The 27,341-nt window shown below is 39.7% G+C and overlaps 1 long non-coding RNA gene across 3 annotated transcripts in view; it reads left to right on the forward strand.

Moving 5' to 3' along the window:
• The first annotated feature begins 1,750 nt into the window (after nt 1–1,750).
• The window catches only part of LOC127976226 (uncharacterized), a 41,450-nt gene continuing 15,859 nt past the window's right edge, over nt 1,751–27,341 (forward strand). For all 3 annotated transcript variants that reach the window (XR_008157752.1, XR_008157751.1, XR_008157753.1), the window contains exons 1-2: nt 1,751–2,086; nt 20,443–20,542. This is a non-coding gene — a long non-coding RNA (uncharacterized LOC127976226). The remainder of the gene's footprint in view (nt 2,087–20,442; nt 20,543–27,341) is intronic.

Consider the following 27,341-nt stretch of genomic DNA (forward strand, 5'->3'; position numbering starts at 1 on the left):
CTTCTAGATAAATGCATCCTGCCTTTAGTTAATAAAAGCACACTGATGGTGTCTTTTACCGGAAACAAGATAATGTAAGAAATGAAGATAATGTCATTTCAGATAAGTGCATGGCCAGATCTTGGCAAGAGCTCTTTTAATTCACCTCAAATGGATGGGGACTGTTTTTGTGTCGCAGTTTTTTTGAACCTGTGCATAATTACGTAAAATAAATAAAATGTATTGGAAAACAAAATTGCACAAATTGTACCTTTAGAGATCTAAAACAATTTCATAAATATTTACCTTTTAAAGGTGCATTACTTTAGAGAAGTAGTGTAACCTTAATGTTCAACTATGACTGACTATGAATGGGTAAATAAGGCACAAAGGTCTCCCTTTGAGGGTATGCCTCACAAGCGACTGTACCCCTAAAGCAGGTCCCTGAAATTTGGCTGGCCACGCAGGTGCTTATTTCAGTTAAGTGCTTAAATTGGTAAATATGCATTTATTCATTTATTTTATTTAGTGCATTTGTGTTTTGTTGTTTTTGTATATCGTTTTGGAATAAAAGTGTATCAACCAGGTTCCAGAAATAATCATGTTTCTAAAATTAGTAAGGATGCTCTAGTCATAATGCACATTTTCACATATTTTGTCCCGTCTATTTTCTACGGTTATCACTATGTAAATCACTGCTACTTCGAGAGTGAATACCGCATAGATATGCAGACTTCATTTACCGAAATTAGCAGTGTGTGTGTGACCGAAAAACAAAGTTATACATTTTAAATAGATTATAGACTAGAAAGCTTGCAAAGAGTGCTCATAAACTCTAAAAATATGTTACTCATTGTTATGGAGTGTAACATACATGGGTGATTTAGGCACAGAAATATATGATCAATTATTTAAAATAGCTCTGCATTTTCTTCCAAAAATGTATACAAAAGCAATATGAATATATATTTATTTTGTGATATTTACGCAAATTTTTGTTGGAAAGAAATATATAATAGATCTTGTTTCCAAACATTAACAAACAACTTGGCCCCCGCAAAAACGGAGTTAAAACACCTAGTGTGTTCCAGGCGGGACAGGTTGCTAATGAGATCCATCAGCAGTTCGGTAGGAGGTCCCTTTAAGTTTCCATTGAGGGAGGCCGCACTGTGTCACATGATGGATATGATATAATGAAACAGCGAACAAAAAAGCCAAGTGTAGTGTTTGTGTGTCAGTGACTGCAAAATAAGACTGTAAAGCAACGCAGTCGTACAGTAAACGCTACATTTTCATAACTGGAGCAACTGGAGCTGCAGTATTCCCAACATCACCCAGTGATGGTTTCGTAGTGCGGACCGGACTGCACCTGCTGCCGCGCATAATATACGCGCTATGCAGAAACGCAAGAGGACGCATGAAGTTATTTGCGGCTTCTTTATAAGATGAATGACACAGTTACTGCAAACTCCTCGCGCGCATGTGAGAACTGCCGAAATGTGTGGACTGTTTTGAACAACAGCTATTAAAGTAAGTTTGTAGAATAATGCCTTAGGCTACTGGAAAAGTAAGCGCATGTCCAGGGGAAAAAAGGTCTCCTATTGAATATAGGACTCCACCAAACCCTTGCCAACGTCCGCATTCCGGGCTCTGCTGCGCAGATTAAAATCCCAAATTGAAGGGGGGAACGTGGGGAAATATAATTTTTTTCCCAGTCCTGCATTTAATGCTACGTGTGGATGATGTCTTATTTAAAACCTCTGAGCACTTCTGTTAAAGAACAACATCACGCCCCCTTAAGTGCGCAGTTGCTGAAGGATGTCATTGCAACCTAGTAGGCGAGCCGATGCCTATGTCTGCGTATAGCCGACTTCAGCATTTAATATTGACGATGAAACGAATATATTGATGTTTAAAGCTTCCAGAAACGCGAGAGGCATCCTTTCAGATCTAAAGCAGTAAAGCCTCACGCACTTTCAGAAGTTGCGCTGTTATTTCAGTACCATCGTCATCATCATTACACAATATAAAGCGGAACAGGCGTTTCGGCGTTATGAAGCAAAACTTCGCAGAAACGAGGAGCCGGCTCGATGCCTTTCATAAACATGTAAGACTTTTGTGATTTTCAATTCACTTGAATGTTATTTAACAGATTTACGTATATGTATGTTATATAAGCCTATAGGAATGTACTGTTAATATCTTGTTTCGGTGGCAATAACATGGATTTGCCGTGTCATTGAATGTTTTAAGGGATATAAAGTCACGGATTTGAGTTGTAGCCTACACCCCGCATATAGCTTGCGTTGACACGAGTGTTCAGTTATTTGAATTTATGTTTAAATAACTATAGGTGCGTGAGGACTAGGCTAGAACCTATTTTGGAGCGTTCTGGGAGTGCGCAAGTCCAAAAGCTCGCGCTTATTTTCTAGATACGTAGAGCGATTTACGAGCATGACACGGGAGTACTATTGTGTATATAAACAAACAGACGGCAGCTGTGTGGATCCTGATATTAAATAATTATAATTAGACGTATGTACGTCTGGTGGTGTTAAGGTTTTGTTTTTCTCTTTTTTTTCGCAAGAACGCGACGCCACTATCTTGTTGTGTAGGAACGAAAAACAACCCGAGCACCTGACAACAACCTGAGCGTGCGCCCTGACGAGAACGCGCAACTTTGTAGGTTGAGCCCGTGGCGTAGTCGGTCAAAGAAGACCAGCAAACCAGTGACAGTAGGCAGCGAGCGTGAAATATGGTTTTGATTTATTGTTAGTGACGTAAACAGGTTGTTGTAAAGTAGGTCGCTATGTAACGTTGTTAAAGGGCGTATTAAGAGGATTGACGTTGACATTGAAGATTCCGCCAATGATGATTAGTCAACTTCTAACTGCAAATAATAGGCCACTTTAAAAATAGTTTAAGCAGATGGGATATGTAAGTCTTATCACTTTATTAACTTCAAAAGTTTAAGATTTAAGTAGGATGTCGATTTTATAAAGCCTCCAATCAGGACACATCTCATGTTTGTAGGTTGAGGCTAGTGTATGTCAACCTAGGACGTTCATATAGGCTAATAACTGGAGAGAGGTTGGCCATCCATTAGCATCCATTCATCTCAATGGCTCAGGTGGAGCAGTATGCATGTTTGATATCTGCCATCTTTGGTTATGGACAGTAGTTCTGCTGCCAAATAGTTTTGGGCCTGTAAATGCCATTTGACTAAAGACTCTGGGGAAAAATTATGTCATGACAATTCTGGGGGGAAAATGTCAGGTGTACATGTATATTTGTTTGGTCATTTTCGAACTTGAAAAGCTGGTTTTACAGAGAGGATGGCAGTGAGCATCATGTGAGGAGTTAATGTTATGGCAACCATACATTGCAAGCTGATTCTCTGAAGGATAATCCTGCATAAAAGCATTGGCAAGTCATCTTGCAATGGCAATGGAACAGCTTTTTTTTTTCTTTTTCAATGTCCTTCAATTGAGCCAGTGAGCAGAACAGCTGAAACAGGAACATATATACCTTTTGTTAACAACAGGTCACTGTCGGGTCATCCCAGATTTAAGTGATCTCTGTTGTAAAGATAAGGGGACAAGTGCACAATGTATTTGTAAGAAAGATCATAACTACCGAAACGTCATCTGTGCCTTGCATGTCCCTTAAATAACAGAGTAAGTCCATTCCAACTTAAGTTGGTTTGGAAACTTCTTGGCTGTTTGTCAAGCCACTTGACTTGACATCCTTTGAATTGTAAGTCACTTGAGCAATAAGTGACAGATTTTTCTGTACCTTGTACACATTCCCCGAAAAGGATGGTGTTTATGAAATTGGCTTGTGTTTTTGAATGGGAAAAATCAACTTGAGGTCATGTTGTTCTGGGGAGTGTTAAGTGGATCAGTGTGGTGTAAGGAGTTATTTCCACTCTGGGGTGAATTAACAAGGCACATTTACTCACCACTGCATGGAGGAAAACAATAAGATTAACATTGCATTAAAAATGAACCAGGAGCTGCTGATGCATGGGAGAGGCCTGCTTTGGATGTTTGTGCATGCACATTAATGTGTGTTCCCACTGCCAAAAACAAACAGACATCATGAAGTGCGTCATCAGCCACGATGGACTAGGCTTATTGATAAAAATACAGACCACAAGAGCTCCAGAACTGAAACAAGCTATTCTGCCCTTTCTCTAGAAGTTAAATTAGTGTAATTTTGTCTACCACCTTACACCCCTCATCCAATCTGTGTTGGGGAACTTCCAGGCAACAACATCATGCAGTTTCATCTTAGATAAAATCACTTTAAAGCCCAGATGCCCTGACGTTCAGCAGCTTCCTCTTTTGATGAGTCAACTATGGCACGCTAGCTAATGCAAACATTTTACTGGAAACCAAAGATTAAATATACGCTTCTAGAGAACAGCTAAAAAAAACCCAACAGCATACAGTATGTGTTTCATTTCCTGATGAAAATGGCTCTATTTATATGCATGCTCGCAGTGTGTTTGTCCCAGGGTTAACGTGCATATCATTTGAAGCATCTGCGGACATCAAGTTGTTAAGGTTTGAATTAGCAAATCTTGATGATGTTCAAAGGTGCTCGTGTGCGTGATTAGGGGTTTATGCAATGCATTTTGTGGTTATTCAATGCAAGTACGTATTGTTCAATGCAAGTGTGTGTGATTCACGCTCAGCTGTGAAACCTGCGTTTCCGCTGTGGTGTGTGTGTGTGTGTGGTCATGATGTACTGCTCCCATGTGACTGCATGTGTTTACATCCGACAGTGGATGGGAGGGGAAGTGAGCGATGACGCAGGAGGAGCAGAACAGAAGCAGAGGCTGCCGCCATTACCCTGAGCAGAAAAAAAGGACTAACAAGACTTCAGAGAAGATATATGGTAGTAGAGCCATAGAGGCAGCATGAGAGGGGAAAATATGGGACATCATAAAAAAACATAGGGAGAGGTAAAGCAAAGGTGGCAACATATTGCAGTGTGGATTATCTTAGAGCTATTTAAAGTTAACATGAAATATGAATTGATACATTAGTTGATTTATAGAGACCCAAGATTTGAAAATAAAGCTTCGGGAAGAGGTTTCCAATCCTGCTCGTGGATATCCAGTGACCTGGAGAAAGTACCTCCAGCCTGCCCCAACACACTTGCCTGGAAGTTTCTAGTAATCTTCAAGACCTTAGCTGTGATTGACAGGGTCTCTATGGAGTGTTCACTGCTCCCTACTCTCTGAGCATAGTATACCTGTCGAAGTTCATGTCACCTGACAAAGTGCATTCATTCAGAACACCTTACAACTAATTTTAGTCAAACTTCTAAAAGTAACCAAACTTCTGTGGTGATGGGTAGTGACAGTGATGGAGTGATATATCGTTGTACCCACATTCCCTATGCCATTTGCAGTGCCCTTCAAACTGCATATGTTTGCTCCCTTCAGAATGTAATCTTATTTAAGATGGCAGAATACCATGTGAAGTTCACTTTGCAAGGCACTTTTGGTTGAATGAAACACACCGTGTTCAGGTTTGTTTAACTGGAGCAGGACTGGACATTAGGAAACATTGAGAACTTGATTATCAGTTTCTGTGAAAGTGGTTCTAAATCCATTCTGAAACACCCACTTTTCATAATCCAATCACTTTCCAATGGAAAACAGAATTTTTTTTCCTTACTGAATAACCTGTTTTACTTGGAAATAATGCGGTTTCATGTTGACTTTGAAGTTCATCTATAGCTCTCAAACTTGATCACCCACCCAGTAACAAATCGTTCTGTTTAATACTTCCTCTCTGGCTTATAACATGCTTAACCTTCCTTGTAAACAGCCATTTATGATATTCAGAGTACTAAATAAATACCTCTTTGTGTTCAAGAAAAACTCTAGTACTTATGGTTTAAAAGCCTTTATTCAAAACATTGGCTTTGTGAGAGATTCTTCCTCTCTTCCCAGGGCTTCTCAGTTTGGCAGGGAGAGTGCAACAATGGCAGATATTTGTGTCCCAAGTTCCCGGTTCCCAAAGTGCTGAATGGGAGAGGAATGTGCCCGGGCAAGCAAACCTGGCAAGTCCACAACCCAAGACATCCTCTGCCTAATGTGAATTCATATCTCACTCGGGATGCCATTGACAAAGAGCAACTTTACATGGGCACTGTTTGGCCCTACTCAAAACCTCATCTATCAAGAGTGTGGTCTGAGTGTGTCTGTGCGAGAGAGAGTTAGAGAGCTACTGTGGCTTGGCTTTCAAAGTGACCAGCATAAAGAGGATACATTTTCACAGAGTAATGACAGAAGCTGGACTTGGCAGTGGTTGCCAAAAATGCTTTGATTCCACCGCACTGGATAACACAACGCGTTCCTTATGCAGATCCCTTAGCAAAGGAAGTGGTTCGGTCAATGTAACGCAGTACAATTTCACAGGAAATGTAAAACGCTATAGGCAAGAAGGCCGCACTGCCATATTAATGCATTTCTAAGGATAGTTGCATAAAAAAAAAAAGTTAACCCAAGACAGCTTGCTTGTTCTTATTTTAGCCACTTCGTCAATGAACTAAGCAATGTGAGCAAGAAATTCCAAGTCAGTTTGCTTAATTTGACCATTTAGTCAACATTTTTATTGAGACTTGTAATGCATAATGAGTCATTGTTTTTTTTTTGTACAGAACTGAAATGATTCCGCAAATAATTGTTCCGCTACAGACAGTCAATTTTGCAGACTTTACAGAGATTAGTGTTGTAAAAACTTCCTTGGTGGTGCAGTATCGACTTGTTTTCCAACTAATGAAAGGACCCAGGCAGGGTGTTTGTCTAGTTGGATTCCAAGGTCTTTTGGGGCGAGTGAAAATCAGGCCAGTTCCACTGGGTCATTTCAGCCAGAGAAAAGCTACATTCATCCCATATTTAAAACCATACCCTCTCTCTTTCTCCTCTCTCCGTGCCCTTGATGCAAAGTAAACAAGTCAAAAGGAGTGAAACCATACAAACAAACCAATTAAGTCTATTGTCCATAGCCATTCCTTTAAAATGTTTTTTTCCCCTGTAACAGAGTCTCCTTTTAAAAAAGATTTCTTCACATTACCTCTAGCGCTTGCATTTCTAATCATATCAATCAAATGACTTTCCGTAACCAATAAAAATGCTTTCAATCAGGCTAAATAGCATAAACTGCTGACTCATTGCCACAAGCTAACAACAGAAGATGCAGGCAGTTGCATTACTGTGCAGGGTTGCTGAACGCTGCTTAAGCCTGTTAGGAAAGAAAATGTACTAATGAGCAGCTCAGGTAGTTTTAAAAATATATATATAAGCCCATTTATTTTGTGGCTTTCTGAGTTTATTTATCAGACATGACTGGACGGCATCACAATTTATTTTTGTGTGTGACTACATTAGAATAGACCTATAATATTCTGTTCATTACAAATCTAGAGAAAGAAAAATCAAATGACAATAACTCAGCTTTGTCAGTACATCTGTTGGAGAATGCTTATGCAACAATTGGTTAAGTGTGATTTTTGTATGATGTGCTAAGTGCTTGTGTAATTAAATATTACACATGAGGATGATGGAATTATTTCCCTGAAGGCAGTTCTGCTGTGTTGAGTGCTTGTTTTTAATAGGAGTGGTTGAAAGGAAGAGGTAGAGTGCTGAAAGTTTTAAGAGTGAATTTTTCAAGTCACATCTCAAAAGCTCAAGATTTTTGTGACAGTTTTGCTCCCAAATTTCTGGGTATACAGGAGTCAGAATGTATTTTACATGTATAACAATCATCCATTCCATCTAAATGCTGACCTCTGGGCCCTTGTGTTTGATTCTGTTCCTCTTTTTTTTTCTCTTGTGTGCTTGAATGGCCTATATGAGATAAAAATGGACTAAGCATAGCTACCATATTTAGCCAGATCACTGATTTCCCTCTTATGAATTGCTGAAGAAAAACAGAAAGGAGAACTGAGGTCAGCCAAAAGCAACTCTTCTGCTGATAGCCAGAGAATTTATAGTCAGTCTGAGCTAATCTTACAAGATAACAGCTTGCAACCGTGTGATATCAGTAAAGTGGCACCGCTAATTTGCAATATTTTATCAGACAGTACCCTATCCCATTAGCATTGCATTTGACTTGCATTTGTCAAACAAACCTGATGCTGCATCTCTGATTGTTATTACCTGTAAGATTTTTTTTACAGCTGTCAGCAAGTTACCATACATTCCCTTTTAGTCAGTCAATTTGATGTTGTGTCGAAGTTCAGATACTTGGAGTCCCTATACTAAATGCCACAGCTGCTGAACTGCTTGAAGAGTCCATGGGGGCGCAGATGTTGACAAGCCCAGTGTGCCACGACCAAATGTACCTCACCTCCTCATAACCTTCCAACGTCCAAGAATTATGACTTCACGCTCCAACATCTGGGAAAGCTGCCATATGGTGCTGTAACATCAGCTAAAAGAAAGGGATGCAGCGTCTGCTTAAAGAACAGCATCATTCTCATCTCGCTCTGAGGCAACAGAATGCCACTGAACTGATTCGCATAGCCGAGGCAAATGGTCCTGAGGAGCCATCAGGAAGGGCTGGAGAGCTTAACCAAGCATTCAGACACCTTGCCAACAAGAACTACATTCGACGTACCTGGGGCAGGGTTCCCACAGCTTTGCATGGCAGAAGTCACAGTGGAAGAGGACATATTTGACCCTGGACCACAAAACCAGGCTTAAGTGTCAATTTAAAAAAATAAAAATAAGTAAATAAGCTTTCCATTGGTGTATGGTTTGTTATGATCGGACAATATTTGGCCGAGATACAACTATTTGAAAATATAGAATCTGACGGTGCAAAAAAGTCAAAACACTGAGAAAATCGACTTTGAAATGCATATTACTGATAAAAAAAAGTTTTTATAAATTTACGGTAGGAAATTTACAAAATATCTTTATGGAAAAGGATCTTTACTTAATATGCTAATGTTTTTTTGCATTAAAGAAAAAATCACTAATTTTGACCCATACAATGTTTTTTTGGCTATTGCTACAAATATACCCCAGCGAATTAAGATGGTCCAGTGTCACATATATCCTTCTGGGTGCACGGTGCCTTGTCCGCCAGGCCTGTCAAAGAAGTCACTGACAAATGCAGGAACCGGAGCTTGCCGACATGCGTCATACTGCCTCGATGACTGACCTGTTGCATCAGAACATGAAGAGGCAGAGACCAACCTGAGAAAAGGGGGCATTGAGAAAGCGCTCCTGGACCCCTAATGTGGACATCGCCCTCCCTAGAGCCTGTGCGGTGACCTTTGTAACTCAGAGGGCATAATCAGTTCCTGCTTGCTCCTGGTTGGGACCACCCTTTTGCAGACCCTTTGCAGACACACCTTGTCCAAAAGCAGCATAAACGCTCACCAAAAAGGATGAGGGAATTTATCTGTTCTAGACAGGAATCTCAAATGGTTCCTCCAGGAACTGTGTATGGGCTGGGTAGAAACCTCTGCTTGTGCCATAGATCCAATAATAAGGAAACTGAATGCAGTGAATGTAGTGCTGCATCTCCCAAAGAGACACTGCATCAGCTCCGAAGAACAGAACAAGTGAGAAAATGCCACGCTTGCCTATTTATACCTGGATGTCCCGGATGTGGCCAACTATGCAAATTTTGCTTGCAAATTTCATTGGCCCATTCTCAGTGATGTCAGAGGTGTCTGTGCTCCCAATTCTGACCCCTATCGTCAGAACTTCAACACAACATTGAAGTGACTGACTGAAAGGTAACTCGGGGCATCATCGGCCAAAGATTAGTTCATCATGACCAAGCAGTAACGGCACTGGCTTGATTGCTACAATACATCTGCCTCCACCTAGTGGCTATTTTCAATGCATTCTAAAACACAATTGTTACTACTGAACCTTGATCAGGCTTTACATGCACAGGTAGGGATAAGCAGAAAAAAATCTGGTCTGGGGTCAGTTATCATCATCATGAAGGAAGCTGAATCAGGTCCAAAAAAGAGGCCATGCCCTCCCATCAAGTTGCTAGGCTTCCAGGTCGTTCTTTAGCATGGGCAGAAGGCCTTTGACACTTCACCAGACACGTAGGCAGAAGCTTGGCAAACACCACAGGAAGTGCTTACTATGCCGGTGCCACATCACAACACATGCACTTATATGCGCAAGTATATATGCAAATAGTGTCAAAAAAAAATCGAAATTTCACATTTGTCGAATTTCAAATAAAAATCCACATTCAAATGCAAAAAAACAAAAAGATTTTTTAGGTATGCGTTAAAGAGCCTGCCTTATCAGTGGCACAAGAGATAGTCACAGATAGTCATGTTATGCTTTGAATAATTGTGCATTAGTAATATTTTGCTCGGTGTGCCCTCATGTGGCCTCAAAAGAGAAGCCAAAGCTGTTCTTCACCCTAACTGAAATTATGCAATTTAAATTGAATATAATTTGAATTTTGATAATATTTAAGTACAAAATTCAAATTAAATTTTTCAGCCATTTTTGACATCCCTAGTGTCAAACATACTCCCACGCGAATACATAACAAATGCAAACATTTCCCTCCAAAAACTGTGAGAGCATACACACAATCGGCCCACGCGCCAACCAGGCAAAAGAGGACAAACGCCCACACCCAGACGCTCACAAATATGGCTGCGCAGAGAAGCCACTGTGCTGACGTTTCCTGATAACTGTACCTGTTTCTCTTTTGCACCTTTATTTTATATTTAATTATTAGTGGTGCTAAGGCAAGCATCACTGTTATTATTGCTTTTAATTAGTAATGTTAACCATGTTATCCACACTAATGTATCTATAATAAGTAGTACACACTTGCAGTATCGTATGACCATCTTGGACCAATAAGCAACATCATAGCAACCACCCATAACATCTTAGCAATGACAATTGCAACTTGCAAACACCAATCAGGGTGGCTTTTTTGAAAAGTATTGTAAGCCTAAGTAGACCATAGAAATAACTTGCTAACATCCAGTCAGAACATGTGAGGAACTGTATAACAAAACAATGTGGTAATGTGTTTCAGAGCAATCTAATTTCTTGTTGTTCTGTTCCATCTATTGTTATTAATTCCTTGTGTTTTGACTTTGAATGAGTGCGTTTACTGATTAGATGAAGAAGTTATTTGTGGGTATGTTCTGATATTGTCACTGACTGGTGGGTCTTTCCCACTCTGCCACCTCAGGCAAACACTCCAACGGAGAGATGGATAAAGAAACAGAGAGGAATAAACAGTTGAACTGGGAGAGCCTAGTTTTGTTTATAATGGATTGTTAAGTAAAGAGGTCATATGACAGTGTCCAACTGATGGATTGTCAGTGGTGAGCAAAAGTCTCATCCTATAGGCTTCTCTGGACATGCTGTTGTAAATGTGCATTATGGAATCATCTGACTCTTAGCTTTAGCATCAAACACTGTGGAGCTTGTTTTTCCAAAGGCATTTTCAAGACATAGATCTCTCCATTTAAAGTGAGTTTTCAAGGCTAAAAATGTAAATCAGATCTTGAAATAGTTGCATGATGCCTCAACATTTTTGTTTTACTATAATTTGTTTCCACTAGAGGGCCGTGGTGCACTGATGTTTGATATAGCAATGGCTGTGAGGAAAGGTGTGTGTGGATGTGTGTAGGTCACAATCACTGAAGAATATGCAGAATGTTGTTTATCTGTGTCAGCTGTTTATTGGCTGCTGGGATTGTGGTCTGACCATGGGATCCCACATTGTTATATAATTTGCTAAAATTAGCACTTTGCAACTCTCAGACCACATGTACTCACTAACATGCACAAACAAGTCATGTTTAAGATACAATCGCTGTTTTGAGATACCCTTGAGCCAAACCCATAGCCTTAATTGTGAAGTGAACACACATACACATCGCATGAATTTCACTCGCATGCACCAACACAATACTCGCAGTAAAACGCCTGCAATCATTCACTCGCTAAAAAGATGACAATGTGTCCTGACACTGTAATAAACAAAGCTCTAATGCTTTGAAGTACACAAAACACCTTGGCGCACAGCACATTAATCTGGCACATGGCATACAACACAAGACTTTTCCTGCTCAAATGACTCTCTATTAGTCGTTTTCATGGCATGTAGTCCCACCTCACACGTGGAAGACCGTATATGCTCTCTTTGATCAAGTGTGAGTGTGTTCAGTCTGTGCATGTTGCATGTGTCTCGAACAGGTCAGGGTCTTTCAGAAACGACATGTCTTGTTCCCAGTTGCATTGTGAATATTGCAGTAGGCGGATACCACATACACTTAATTACAGACTGATTTCCCACTTCGGCAGTATTAACCCGGCCGGTTTGTTGTGGATCTCGGTTTGTTAATTTGGTTTCATTTAGGGTTGTCAACTGTTTTCACACTCACACTATCAGGACCTCAAATGAAAAGGTGGGGAGGGTTCCTACGTTAGGGGGATTTAAGGTATTTTTGACTACAATCATCCAACCTAAATGTTTTGTTACCCAGTGTATTTGTTTTACAATTTATAATGTCGCTGATTCATATTTATATTGTGAGGAAGATTCTTAAAAAAAAAAATCATAAATTGAATTTAACTAAAAAAGACAAGTAAACAGTCAGTAAATTAAATAAATAAACAGCAGCCAGTTTTGTTTCTCATTTGTTTATATTCACTTAATAGCCTATATACCAGCAGTGTTGACTGTTTATGTGAATACTCATCAAGAATACTCATCAATTGCATTTTGGCAATTTTGTATGTATTTGGCCATTTACTTCATTCTGTATAGTCAAATGCATGCTCTCAGATGCGGCTCTATGTGCGTGTGCTTTGGGTGTGAGGCTGTGAGCTCACAGAAAGGGGATTCACAGAGAGCACACAAATTTGCCCTCAAATTTGATTGGCTGAGTGCCTTTTCCAGCCATGCAATACTCTAGTGGTAACAGTCTTGTGTAGCCAGACCTTAAGACTGACGGCTGAAGGTCTGGAATTTATGGCACCTTTCATTGGCTAAGGCACCCCCACAAGGCTGTTTGACCAACAACCAATCACAGTTCTTTTCGTTCACCGTCACGTTTCAGGGCATGAAAATGTCGCCACAATAACAGACCGGTGTGTAAAACTCTCTGACATATTTTAAAGATTCTGTGGCATGAACTTTCACATTCTTTTGGAACGGTAGTGTTTAGTTGATACTGAAAAGCACTTGTTGTCATAGTTGTAAACGCTACAGCTTTCTTCTTTCGTGCGGGGGTTTGTTGTCATGGCATCTTTGTTTCCAGACAGAACGTTAAAGAATGCAACACACAAGTCTACCAGAAATCCTGTAGAATTCAACCAATCTGATGACGACTTCGAAACTCCTGAAGTGTTTCCACTATTATGTCCCATATGCATCAGACATTTAGCCAACAGTCCGAGACTATAGTGGTAACAGAACCCAAACTGTTTCACCGTTTTTCTATCCCTCTGCTTGCAGTATTTCTCACAGCGAGTTTAATGGCAGATGTCCGATTAGTGTAACGAGGAGGGGAAAAATCCATTGTAGATGTTGCTGAGTGATGGACTATACATTTGTGTTAGCATATTTGTCCCGTTTTTTTGTAATCACTTATCATCAAGCATCAGTTTTCTCCCATTTTGAATTTATCCGAATGATTTTCATCGTGATTTTTAGTAGACGCTGTGAGACACACAGACACAGGTATTCACTTCACACAGGAATACGATGCTGATCATAATTCCATCTATAAGTTCCTGTTAGTCATTATTCAGTAGCTCTCGCTTTGCTCAGGAGCTAATCACCCACCTCCATCCCCAACTCCTCCTCTCGTCTTGGCATTGGATATTTCTTCTTGAGTCAGACTACTGAATTATGTTGATGTATAAAATAATCACTAAGAACATTTACAATATCTGCTACATTAATCATTAATGTTTTGTTTCTGTTAGTTTACCCTAGGGTGGGTATATATACTCTCCCTGTTCCTATCCATGCTAGGGTGCTTGGATGGGCAGGGAGTGTTGCCTAGAACAGAACCATACCCCCAACCTAAAATGTAAGCTAATTGTAAGTTATCTTTGACGATAGTGATCCTGACAGAACTGCATTAATAACTGCATTAGCCTGCATATCAATGGCTCGAGCCTCTGTTATTAGCTCTAAAAAGACGTTTTGAAATTTTAGCGTGGAAAAATGTCAAATGTCTTGAAACAATGTCTCTGAACAATGTCTTGATGTGTGGTTAAGACTCCTGGCTGTTAAAATTATTAGAGAAATAACTCCCGAAGTGGTACGCTACGCCTATTAAATGGAATGAGTTGTCAAAACATTTGAATTTTATTTACTGAACGCAAGCGCTTATTGCTATAGAGAAAACTGTAACCTTTCCACTGATTAAGAAATATTTTAGTTTGCTTGGGTGGTATTATTAAGCCTATTATTGTAATAAGGAAGGGGGGCCCGAAAATTTGTTTTCCGTCACGAAAAAAGGTTCTAATTATCATTCTGAAACTGTTGCTGTCAGAAACACTCACATTTCCTACTTCTTTTCAAAGACTTGTTCATTTCACTAGGTCCCTTTGAACAATTAAATAAAATCTATGTCATTTTGAAAGTCCTTAGTCATGGTGACTATTACAAGTTACTCGGCCCTGTTTTATATTTCATCAGACTGACAGAAAGTATCCTCAGGCAAGCATTAACTAGAATTTGAATGGCGTTTTGTGATTTCCCAAAATTGATGTCACTTTGACTTTATTTGCTTAAAAGATCGTATTCGTGTGGCTCCACAATAGGTTGAATCAGTGGATGTTGGCTTTGCCTCAAGAACTGGGGTTCTGTGTGATTGGCTGAAACTGAGTGATTTAACAATTCACCTCTGATTGGCTGATCGGGAGCACTGGGGGTCATTTGAGTCAGTGTGAACGAGGCCATCTCCATAGTGTAGCATCTCCATAGCAACCCCATGGAGGTCAGTGTCTGGGAAGCATGCATGAGTCATTTTTTTAAATAAATGTCCTGTATTGTATGTTCTTGGAACTACTTAGCAATTGTAAATATGGTATATGTGGCATTATTACCATTGCCATAGGAACACATTATTTCTGAATCTAAGGACCAGAACAGCTCAGAGTACAACACTGTATGAAGCTATAATTATAGTCTAAAGTAGTTCATTTAAACTGGTTAACTATAGTTAAAGTTACTTATATAATGTAATGAACTACATTGAAGCATAGATCACAGATGAGCACTTCTGACCTTCCCACGTAGATTAGAACGTGGCTCGTTTTGTGTACAATTCGCAAATATCAGTAATGTCATCTGTTAGCTGGTTTCGCAGTAGATAATTTGTTCAGCTGTTTGTCCATCACAATGTCCTCCGGCCTCTTAAGACGCAGCGATGAGTCTCTCTTTTTCTAGAAACCTTCAGAGGATGCTGTACATTAGCTACGCATGAAAAGAGTCGTGACAGTGGATGATGAAAGTGACTGTGCGTGACTCACAGCCGGTCAACGCCCATTTTCCACTGTCTATATGCAGGACAGTTATTCCCTATCCATCTGCTACTTTTTAATTCTCTCCATCTCTTTATGTTATTCTGTTGACCTAAGAGTCTTTCTTGGAATAAAAATGGCTTGATGGTTTAATTAACTGGCTTTGGGATTTCCTACAGCTAGATTAAATCACAAATCATTAACTTGGCCTCTAAACACTGTTCAGCAGAGCTCATTACTTTTGTGTTGTAGATATTATGTCGGAAAGGACACACTTATGAAGCACTGCAGTTTTTCAGTTTGGGGGCCATTTCTATTTTAAAAGTAGAAATTGTATTTGGTGTTTGATGGAGGAGGTCTTTGCTCTTGTTTGCATGATTTAAAAAGGTTCTTCCTCTGTTTAAGTGTTTTCCTCCATCAGATATCTCAGATAAGCAAATGGGAAGTCAAAGAGATTAAGTGAATGAGTAAAGAATTTTCTGTATAATACATTAATCAGGGGCCACTGATCAGCATTGGTGCATGTATACAGTATGTGTGTCAGATATATAATGCACCATAAAAGGTCATATGATTTTAGAGACAAACTGCTTTCATTTCAAGCAAACTTATAGAATTGAATATATGCAACCTGCCGTTAACTGTTAACCCTTTCTTTTAGGCAGTTGTGGAGAAACTCAATCAGAAACTTGTCCAGTCATCAAATCCAAACCAAGATATCAACTGTCGCTTCATTGTGGCTTTGCACCGGTTTTATGCTTGCATAAAAATATAACAAAAAAACCTTGTTTCAAATGGCAAAAACTGCTGACCAGAAAAAGTCAGCAATAAGAGTTTAACCAGATTTATTAATGCATACTAGACTGTAATATATATATGTATACTGACATACCACATAGCAACACCCTGGCAACCACCCTAAGCAACATAGTAGCTTGTAGTTTTGATTGAGAAAAAAGAGAAAAGGTTAATGTACAAAGGAATAGGCAAGATGTGCAAATACATAGACAAAACAGACCTTGATTGACCTAGCAGAGTATGGCTGTGAATAGAAATGTCACCTATTCATATCTAGAATCAAGTTTAGCTGGTTTAGTGTTGATTAATGAGTGTAAAGTTTGCAGTGCAGGCTCTGGAAATTAAATGCTCAGGGGATGTCCAAAATCGGTTTATTTGAACTTTCGATCTGCTACAGAGTAGTGTCAAGAGAAAGACAGTGGGAGAGAGATATCTAAAGATGAGTAAAGGTAATTGATATTAACAAAATAAAATATACATTCACAAGCACTACGGTTCAAAAGTTTGGAGTCAACAAGATTTATTTATTTTTTGATTCAGCAAGGATGTATTCAATTGGTGACAGTAGAACATCATTTATATTGGTACAGAAGATTTTCAAAAGATGATAACCCCCCCCGCCCCCCCAAAAAAATAAAAAAATAAATAAACCCCATGTCGAAATCAGTGATAATCAAACGGCAATATTGATGAGGAAAAAACGATTACTATGATTGTTTGTAAACTTTCAGATAATTAAAGCACTTTTAGTTAAAGTACAAAGTTAAAGTTTGGCTCATTAAAATTAATCTTGCTGGCACATTCTGGATTAATTGTAAAGATTTGATAAGACTGTCTGTCCTGCCAAGAGAGCACTGCAATAGTCCAGCCTGGACAGAACAAGAGCTTGAACAAGGAGTTGTGCAGCATGTTCAGAAAGAAAGGGCCTGATCTTCTTGATGCTGAATAAAGCAAATTTGCAGGAAAGGGCAGTTTTAACAATGTGGTCTGAGAAAGTCAGCTGATCATCAATCATAACTCCTAGGTTTCTGGCTGTTTTTGAAGGAGTTATGGTGGATGTGCCTAACTGGATAGAGAAACCATAAAGTTCTGTCTTGGCAAGGTTGAGTTGAAGGTGATGGTCCTTCATCCAGCAAGAAATGTCTGTTAGACAAGCTGAGATGCAAGCGGCTATCGTCGGATCATCAGGATGAAATGACAGAACCTAGTGATGCCAAGTAAACAGAGAAGAGAAGTGGTCCAAGAACTGAGCCCTGAGGCACCTTGAAACCTTGAAGGACCTATCTGAGAGGTAAGAATCAAACCACTGGAGTGTAGTTCCTGAGATGCCCATTGCCAATGTGGTTGACAGGAGGATCTGGTGGTTAACCATGTCAAAAAGCAGTGGACAGATCCAGCAAAATATGTATTGAAGATTTGGAATCTGCTCTTGCCGGTCTTGGGGCTTCAACAACTGAGAGCAAGGCAGTCCCGGCTGAATGTCCATTTCTGAAACCAGACTGGTTGCTGCTGAGGAGGTTGCTCTGTGTGAGAAGGCCAGAGACTTGGTTGAACAGTTTGTTAAAGTGTATTTGCAATGAAAGGAAGAAGAGAAAACTAGTAGTAGTCTGTAGTTCTCTTAAAGAGATGGGTTAACAGTAGGTTTTCAGAGAGTGAATAGAAGGATGTGAACGAGTAGGGCTGCACGATTAATCGTATTTTAATCGATTACGATAGCCATCTTTTTCTACAGAAAGTATCAGCAGCACTGTTAGCATCAATAGATAATAACTTATTAGGGGGAGGCAGTGAAGATGAAACCACACAGATAGCCAGGAGGGCGAGTGAGTGTAGGTTACATCAAAAGATGACATGTGGAGGGGTATGTGTTGTGTCAGGAACCATTTTGAGGTTAAGAGTGAGGAGATAGTTATCCAGGGTGTGCAGTGGAGTAACCAGTGCATGATCAGTGGTCCTGTTGTTGGATAATCAACTACAAAATGGATTTTAGTTAGTGGTTAGTGTGCCCGGGCGCATGGTCTAAATGGGTTGTCCCTATTCTCTTAATGAGCTGAACACACTTTAAGGTTTGTCACAACAAAGGGCTAAGCGAGTGCACGAGACTGACAAGGTATGCGATACAGTGTGATTTAGCGTCATCTATGATTGAAGACGCAGTTTGAATTTTGCAGTAATGTGATGTAACCGAATGTTCTAAATCCCATATGTGGGACCATACTCCCAGGGGCACGGAAATGCCCACGTTTATTACAGTCATATGAATAGGCTTGTTCGACTTCATGCGGCGCAAAGATCGTCTGTTTCTAGACAAAGCAATGTATTCTGGCTTGTGAGAACAACACACATTGGGTGTATGACACTTCCATATAACTTAAGCAGATCGCTATGGAGAGATCGCAAAACTCCTGCACAAGTATGTTTTCATATCATCACAATTGTTCCGCCATCAGCGAGCATGCACAGGGTTATGATATTTGCTCAGGTGGGTGCTGGGGTCATATCTGTCGGATTGCAACATATATCCATTTTTTTAATTAAACATTACTCATAGTGCATGTTTAATTAGAGCTAAGCCAGTCTGCGTGGTAGCCCAGGCACACATAGTCATAGCCTACTATTGTTAAGCCAGTCGGCGTGGAAGCCAAGGCTCACATGGTAATAGGCTACTAGAATTAAGCCTGTCGGCATGGTAGCCCAGGCACACGTAGATAGTAATACGTGCAGTTCACATGGCTCTTACAAATACATATGTCTTGTTGATAGAGCTGCTTGTTGGGGGTTGTTTTGTTCTTGTTGTGGCTGGTATTTTTCCTTCTATGTCTCCTGCTTTGTGGGGGTTATTTCATGTGTTATATTTGCAGCAGCAATATTCTTACATGCTCACAGCAGCATGCTGTGGATGTATTGGCAGTATCAAGTCTCTGTACTTGCTCTGCCGCAGCAGCAGCAGCATATCAGATTTATTCTGCCAAGACCAAATACATTAACATTGTCATCTATATTAACATGCAAATCCCTCCGGGAGTTTTCATGACAAAAATACAGTAAACCCATATGTTGTTTACTCTGCTGTGCATAATAGCACCAAATTAATAATAATAAAAAAAAAAACACAAGGTTGTGACAGGAATATTGGTTACTAAACAATTTTGTGACCCTAGTCTCAAGTTAACATGTATAATGTTTAAGTCAAGGGCTAAACTTTCAAAACACATTAATAAACATTAATCCTTGCTTTATTGATGTTCGTTGTAAGTCCATTACTGTTAACCTTTTTTTTTTTTTTTTTGAAATGAGGCAGTTGTCAATTTTCTGTGTGATGCTGTTAATAGAGCTAAACATGTATTGAACCCAGTTCAATTATTTAAAACTTTGGAGAAGTGTCTATTATTATTTTAACTGTGACGCTGTTACTTTCATTGTAAAGATAATAGGCTACAGCTGAATCTAGGCATCAATACTTCCTAAAACATTTCCACAAAGCACAATTCAACCTCCTACCCTTCTCAAAACTTGTTTTCTCTCTCACGACTGTTGTTGTTGTGTTTAAACATGACACTGAATTGCATCAGCCCAACTCAAATTGGCCAATATGAGAATCAAATTACTCCCTAAACTCAAATACCATCACATCCGATTCTTTCATGGCACGCACACATACAAGTCTCAACATATAGACTAGATCGAGTAGATCGCTCCTGCCATAAATTGGCAAAATAAACTTCAGCCTGAGCTGTTTTCTACCTGCTCCATCTCTCCCTTGTGTGGGAGTTTGCTGACCCATTGTCACACTCACGGTTGTGTATTTGAGTGAACGTGTATACATATCCAGATGTGTAATGCTGTGCACTTTGCCTGGTTGTGCAACCAGCGTGAATCATTGGGCAACAGGTCATAAAAATAGTTATTCAAAGGAGCAGTACATAAGACACTGGACTTTGGAGAACTCCACAAGAAAGATTGCGCAGCTGTATCTGCGGTAATGTGCGTCAGTTTCATTACCGGGAGAAATGAATGCAGCGCAACTGAAACAGAGAATGGGAAGACAAGAGAGAGAGAGAGAGAGAGAGAGAGTGATGTGATCGCTCATTTGAAGAGGGGAAATGACAACGAACACTTGTCTGTTCTCTTTTTTTCTCTCTTTATAGCACCTGATTGTCAACGTGACTGGACGGATTGAGAGGCAGAGAGAGAGAGAGAGAGAGAGAGAGAGAGAGGAAGACTGACAAAGAGGAGAGAGAGATGGCGGTGAGTTCACATTGTCCGCACACATTGTTTTGATCTGTCCTGTGTGCTTTTCATCCAACTGTTGACTGGCAGTGTTTACATGTCTTATATTCACATGGACTGACGCTCCTGACTTCCTTTAGAGAATTTATCCTTTAACACATACATATGTGGGTTGTTGAATTTAAATAGGTTTGCATATGCAAACTGCTGAAGTGATTTTAACGAAAAACCTCTTTGAGGCTTGTGACAGATGTCTAGCTTTGGCAATATTTTCGATTGCTGTAAAATAGGATTAAATTGTACTCGGACAGAATTACTCAGAGTTTGGGAAAGACAACATGCTCATTGTATTCCTAGTTATGTTATACAGTGGGTAAAACATTTATTGGATCCCCTGCTTATTTTTTAAGTTTGCCCACTTACAAAGAAATGAAGGGTCAGTCATTTTTATGGTAGATTTATTTTAACGGATAGAGACAATATCAACCAAAAAAAAAAAAAAAACACATTATATAAAGTTAGAAATTGATTTGCATTTCAGTGAGTGAAATAAGTATCTGATCTCCTACCAACCAGCAAGAATTATGGCTCCAACAGATTGGGTATGTGCCCATGTAGAACATAGATTAGTCCTGCCACTTAAGAATTTACTCATAATGTCAGCTCATTAGGTGTAAATGACACCTGTCTACACAATATGTATCTTTCATTCCAACCTCACCCACCACCATGAGCAAGACCAAAGAGCTGTCAAAGGATGTCAGAGACAAGACTGTAGATCTGCACAAGGTTTGAATGGGCTACAAGACCATCAGCAAGAAGCTTGTTGAGGAGGACACAACTGGTGGTGCAATTATTCGGAAATGGAAGAAATACAAAAGAACCTTCTAGCTCTGGGCAAGATCTTGCCTCATGGGGTAAGGATGATCATGTGAAAGGCGAGGGATTAGCACCGAACTACATGGGAGGAGTTTGTTAATCACCTTAAGGCAGTTGGGACCACAGTTACCAAGCGAAACATTGGTTACACACTACGCCGCAATGGACTGAAATCCTGCAGCGCCCGCGAGGTCCCCCTGCTCAAGGCACAGGAACAGGTCCATTTAGTGTTTGCCAAAACACATCTAAATGATTCAGAGACAGCTTGTTAGAAAGAGCCGTGGCCAGATGAGACCAAAATTGAGCATTAACTCGAGAGAAATTCTGACTATGACCCCAAGAACACCATCCCTACATTCAAACCCGGAGGTGGAAACATTATGCTTTGGGGATATTTTTATGCTAAGGGTATTGCCAATGCTTCACGGCATTGAGGTATAAGTGGACGAGCCATGTACTGTAAAATTTTAGACGAGAACCTCGTTCCCTCAGCCAGAACACTGAAGATGGGTCATCCCGCATGACAATGACCCGAAACATACACTGCCAAGGCAACAAAGGAATTGTTGAAATGAATGAAAGCAATGGAACAAAATAATGATTCCAACAGCTTGGACATAATATAAATATACTCAGTTTTTCTGTATCAGAAGAAATATCTGAGACTTAGTTGATATTCAGATTAATCATAAGTCTCTCAGTTATAAAAGAGCACTACAAAAGATTGTATTGAAGTCAGTCAGTTCACCACTCTGTGTGTTTGTGTGGTTAGGATATCACGCAAAGTCAGAAAGGCAGAGGAAGCGCTGTGACGAATACTGAAATGAATCTGGAACAATAAGTCCGCTCCAGGATGACGGAGCGACGTGATTGGCTGAAGGACGTGTCCCTCAAACAAAGTGTTTTTTGATTGGATGGCGCGTCCCTGGCGGATTGCCAGACCTCATGTGGGGATTTTACTGCTTCGTAGGAAAGCAATGTGCTGTCTGGGGTTTCCGGGGGACTGAGTTGTGTGAAATGCAATGCTTTTGAAAACATCTGAAAACGTCTCATACTCAAAGCCAGATCAAACTTTATGACACGTATAATCAAAAAGTGTTTTTATAATTTGACTAGAAGATTTTGAGTTTTTAAAGATGAATGAAAACTCCTTCAAAGCAGTTATAAAGAAGAGGCATGGGGAAATTATTCAGAAATATATAAATGGGAACAAGGTAAAGAGAAACTCAAGTGGAGAGGTAATATGGCTTGTGAATATGGAAATAAAGATTGAGTTAACGTAAGTCGTGCTATGGACAAGAGTGAAACCATTAATCATACAGTATAGTACTGTTACTTTTTAAATCATTATAGTAAATCTGACAAAATGATTACAGAAGCTTCATTTTTGGGTGAACCGTCACTTTAAGAGCTTGTATATATGGGAAAGAAATAGAAAATAAGAGAGAAATAGGGAAAAACCACAAAGATAAGATACAACAAAGTGAGGAGAAGCAGAGAAACCTGGAGTCCTGTTGAGGCAGGGGCGAAGGTGACTCCGGAAAAAGAACATTCTTTGGCCGGCTTATGGTTGTTGTAAAAAGACACTCAAGAACACAATGTTCAGCTCTGGTTTTGCCAAGAGGCACTGCCATGATAAACAAGAATCACGTGTGTCCAGAAAATGCCACAGAGATCCCCCGAAGAAATTACCAAAACTATTTCTCTGTTTAAACAAAAGCTAAATCAATTTCCTGTCTCACTCTATTATTCTGTGACTTACTCTTTTTTTACTCTATGACAGAGATTACCAGGCCGTGGACTGTCATGCTAGAAAACCAGCATGGTTTTCCTTGAGCTACAGCATCAGTCATCATGGGCAGCTCCAAACTGACAGTTGAAACCGAGCGTGGTCAGACTTATTCATAGTACTATTGCTCAGGGTTAGTTATTTCAACAAAAAAAACACCTAATCTTAAATGTGTTATGAGTGTGTTGACTCATGCATAAGTTTTTGTGCTACAAGTGAATAATACTACTTCAAATCATATGACTTGATTAGGAGTTGTGCTAGTACATTTATAATTTAGATTTTTCTGCTTTGTGAATGACAAAACAGTCTGAAAAATAGCATAGGAACCTGAGCTGTAGGGACCAGAATATCATTGATACATAGTTGGGCATGTAGCAATATGCTAAAATCCACTCCCAACACCTTAGCAATCATGTATCAACACCTCTGCAATGACCTATGACACTCTAGCATCATGGTGGTGGAATGTTTTGCACAGACAAGCACCTGTCATATTTTCTTCAGCACATTTAAACACCTAGTAGTCATGTAGTTTTTTTTACTGACCACAAGATGGTAGCGTCAACACTCTAACGCTATTCTAAAATCGGTCACTTAAAGGGACAGCTCGCTTAAAAATCTGTCATCATTTACTAAAAAAGATGGTATTCTCAATAGTTTTGGTGAGCATTGACTCATTGATGATATTATGTTCCATAGAAGAAAGTCAGTCATGCAGGTATGGAATTATCTTTACATTTGTGGATATTTCTTTTAATGCTCTGCAGTTATGCTCTGCAGATTTCAACAAATTCTGATGAGTCCCCAGTCACAACCATTGATTTAGGACCTGCGGGCTGCTTCAAACCCAACATCTTAATCCTGTTTCCATTTGCACCCTCCAGAACTGAAAGTTCAGACACTTTCTGACCCTAAATGCCAGTGAGAATGAGAAAGCACTTTATGATGAAAACATGGAGGTGTGCATGTGTAATCCAATACTGCAGTGTCATTACCCAGAGCGGGGGGTGGGTGGGGGGCACTCAGCAGTGACAGGTCTTTTAATGAGCCTATTAAGAGCACTGCAAAGACCAGGCTAATACCAGGAGTCATTAGTGGCACAGCGGACGCAGCACACCCTGGGGAGAGGCTACTTTTGGCAAACAAGCTGGGATGGTGAAGATGGGTTGATTTGGTGCTAACTGGCATCTCGTCTGCATTTGTACACACACAGAGAAACAGGATGGGCGTTCTCTAGTGGCTGGTGTCGTAATTGCTCGGTACGCCAAAAATGTTGTTTTACAACCATCAGACCCGGGCTGGAGCATTCATTTAACCGCTCATGTGGGTTGTCCGTCAGCAAAGTCACGGTGCATATCTGTATCCACTTAATGTAGGTTTGGCCTTGCTGGGTTTTATGGACTTATCAGGAATATAAGCTCTGCAGCATTGATGTTGTATGGTTCTTCTCTTGAATTCCTCTGAGCTTTCAGAACCACCCTTCAAGAGAAAGTCCTGTGTTCAGCTCACTGAATAGGGGTTTGTACTGTAGCACTCCTTTCAAGAAACCAACTCATCTACCGCCCACAGTGGCATGTAGGGACACAGCTTTCAACAGTATTAATACAGCTTTCATACCAGTGCGACTTCATATAAAGTGTTATTAAATGGATTCATCTGGACTGAATGCTGGTTGGTCAATACAAAAAAAGTTTCAAATAAATGCTTTTCCTTTGCACTCACTTCTGTTCATCAAAATATACTGGTAAATGTATCACTGTTTTTGCTAAAATATTAAGTAGCACAACTGTTTACAACATTGATAAGAACTGTTTAAGCACCAAACCAGCATATTTGTATGCAGTATGATTAATAATAAAGCATGCTTAGTCTTGGTAAGCAAACATACACATTATATTAAAATGCTAGACTGAAAGCTATTTTAATATATTAAACATAATATATAAGCCCACACAGACTAACTGCACCTTTACACATAATAGTAAATATCGAATCTGACTCAGAATCTGGTTCATTTCCTATTTCCTCCAAAAAAGGCTAGATGGAATTTCCCTCTATAGATCTAATACATTTCACCTAATGCATTTAACTCATTAATATTGTGACATTATTATGAGTCTCGCAGAGTCTCACATTTACAGAGATGAAGCCTGATACATATTTAGTCATATCCTCTGGTCTAGTATTGACTTAGCTTCCATAAAAAGTAATTTCTTGACTGAGTGGCCCGGTGGTGACTTCCAAGCAAGCCATACTGAAAGGTGATGGTGCATGGTGGGACGGCCGTTATGTTAACACTTCTTAAAAGTCCCGTTTTTCGTGCTTTTTTGAAGCTTTGATTGTGTTTACAACCTGGCAATCTGAACGCACGTCCTGAAGAGGTACTTATAATCACAGGATGCTAGAGGCCTTGTAAGGAAGAGAGAGTGACTCATCAGTTTTATGGGAGTCCGAGCACTATGGAAAGACTTGACCCAATAGGACGACAGCACTTCAGGTTATGTCAAGTGCATGAATATGTCTCTGCAAGGTGTGTGATATTCTTCATTTCACACATTGATGCTAGAGGCCTTGTAAGGTGTGCTGTTGCATGTGAAAGTATGACTGACGTTTTAATATTCTCTCTGATTATAAAGCTTGGATGCTTATAAACGTCAGCGGTGCATTAAAATTACACACCTTAGACAGTGGCGGCTTTCTTGTAACCCTGAAATAGGGGCTTATATTTACATGTTTGTATGTTCTTGCACAAAACAATTGCAGTGCTGCTTGCTGACTAGTATAACTATTACAATTTTTTCACTATTAAATGGCTTGTGCGATGGATGTGAATAGTAGCTAACAATTTCCACATGATTGTTAAAGAAGGACCAGAAAATCATTGTAACGTGGAGTCAACAGAATTGTCTTGATTCATGACATTTAAAAATGTGAACGTCATAAAGGACTTCATAAAGTTTGACTGCTCCTGCATTAGTAAATGAAGATTGTTTGGTCTTTTCTGCGCTGCAGATGCCTAAATATTAGGAAGTATGGCTCGAAAACACATCTCATACTAATTGTAATGTCTTTAGCTCTATGGTTACTAGTTTAATAAACATCTCAGAACCTCAATTATTCAACAAATGAAGAGCTAGAAGTTCTGTTATCTGACAAAGTTATGTCATTTGCTGGATAATGGATGCTCTTACTCTTTAGCACATTAAAATACATATATAAATATTGAATTTCAGATGAGAGAGTTTTTGCTTTGTGAAAAAGGTTGTTGTGGAGATTCGTGTGTGTGTATCAAAGTTATGCTAGGTCTAGTCAAGATTAGTTGGATAAGAAGAGTGTGTTTGGGCAGTTGCCAGAACACTGTTATGCAGTGTAGTGATACTAGTCTTGGCAAACTTAACTTATGTGAACGAGGTGTCATGGCTATATTTTCAGGGGTCACTATATAGTTTGTCCGCACAGATGATTCACACACTTCCTCTGCCAACAGAAATGGTAAATGCCATGTGTGTGCAATGGCTCGCTTGTTTACCTGGTTTGGGGAACATCAGGAATGTGTACTATGTTTGCGGATGTGTGGGCCAGCATTTGCGTGATTGTACGCGTTGTGAAACCTGGTCATAATTGCATTCTGGCACTATCCCACACCACACCTTGACTTCTGATGAGCAGCAGTTGATGGCTGGGTGGCGACAGAGAAGTTTCACTGTTCGTTTTTTGTTGAAAAGAGCAAAGTGTGTTAAAAGGAGCACCGGACGGATCTCAAAACAAACTGCTGATCTGTTTGTGGTTGCTGATGTCAAGATAAGCTGTTTGAAACTAGAACATGTTACACTCTCAACCAATCAGAATTTATTTCAGGGGAACGGCACATTGATGCAGCGTTCACATCGATAGCTATCTGCCACAACAAAGACATCCAAAATTATTTATTTTTAAAGAGGCCATGGATTTTATATATATATTATATATAACTTAATTTCCATGTGAACTCGACATCGCACTGCTGCAGTTAATATACAAATGCTTTCCCTTTCATTACTTTGTAAAAGCAATTGATTCCTTGTCAAAATAGAATGACTTTATATATAAAACCTAATTTATAATCATATTCTCAATAGCTGTTTTCAGTCTAAATGGGGCATAAGG

Source organism: Carassius gibelio, chromosome A4 (assembly GCF_023724105.1).
Source record: "Carassius gibelio isolate Cgi1373 ecotype wild population from Czech Republic chromosome A4, carGib1.2-hapl.c, whole genome shotgun sequence".
Taxonomy (NCBI): Eukaryota; Metazoa; Chordata; class Actinopteri; order Cypriniformes; family Cyprinidae; genus Carassius; species Carassius gibelio.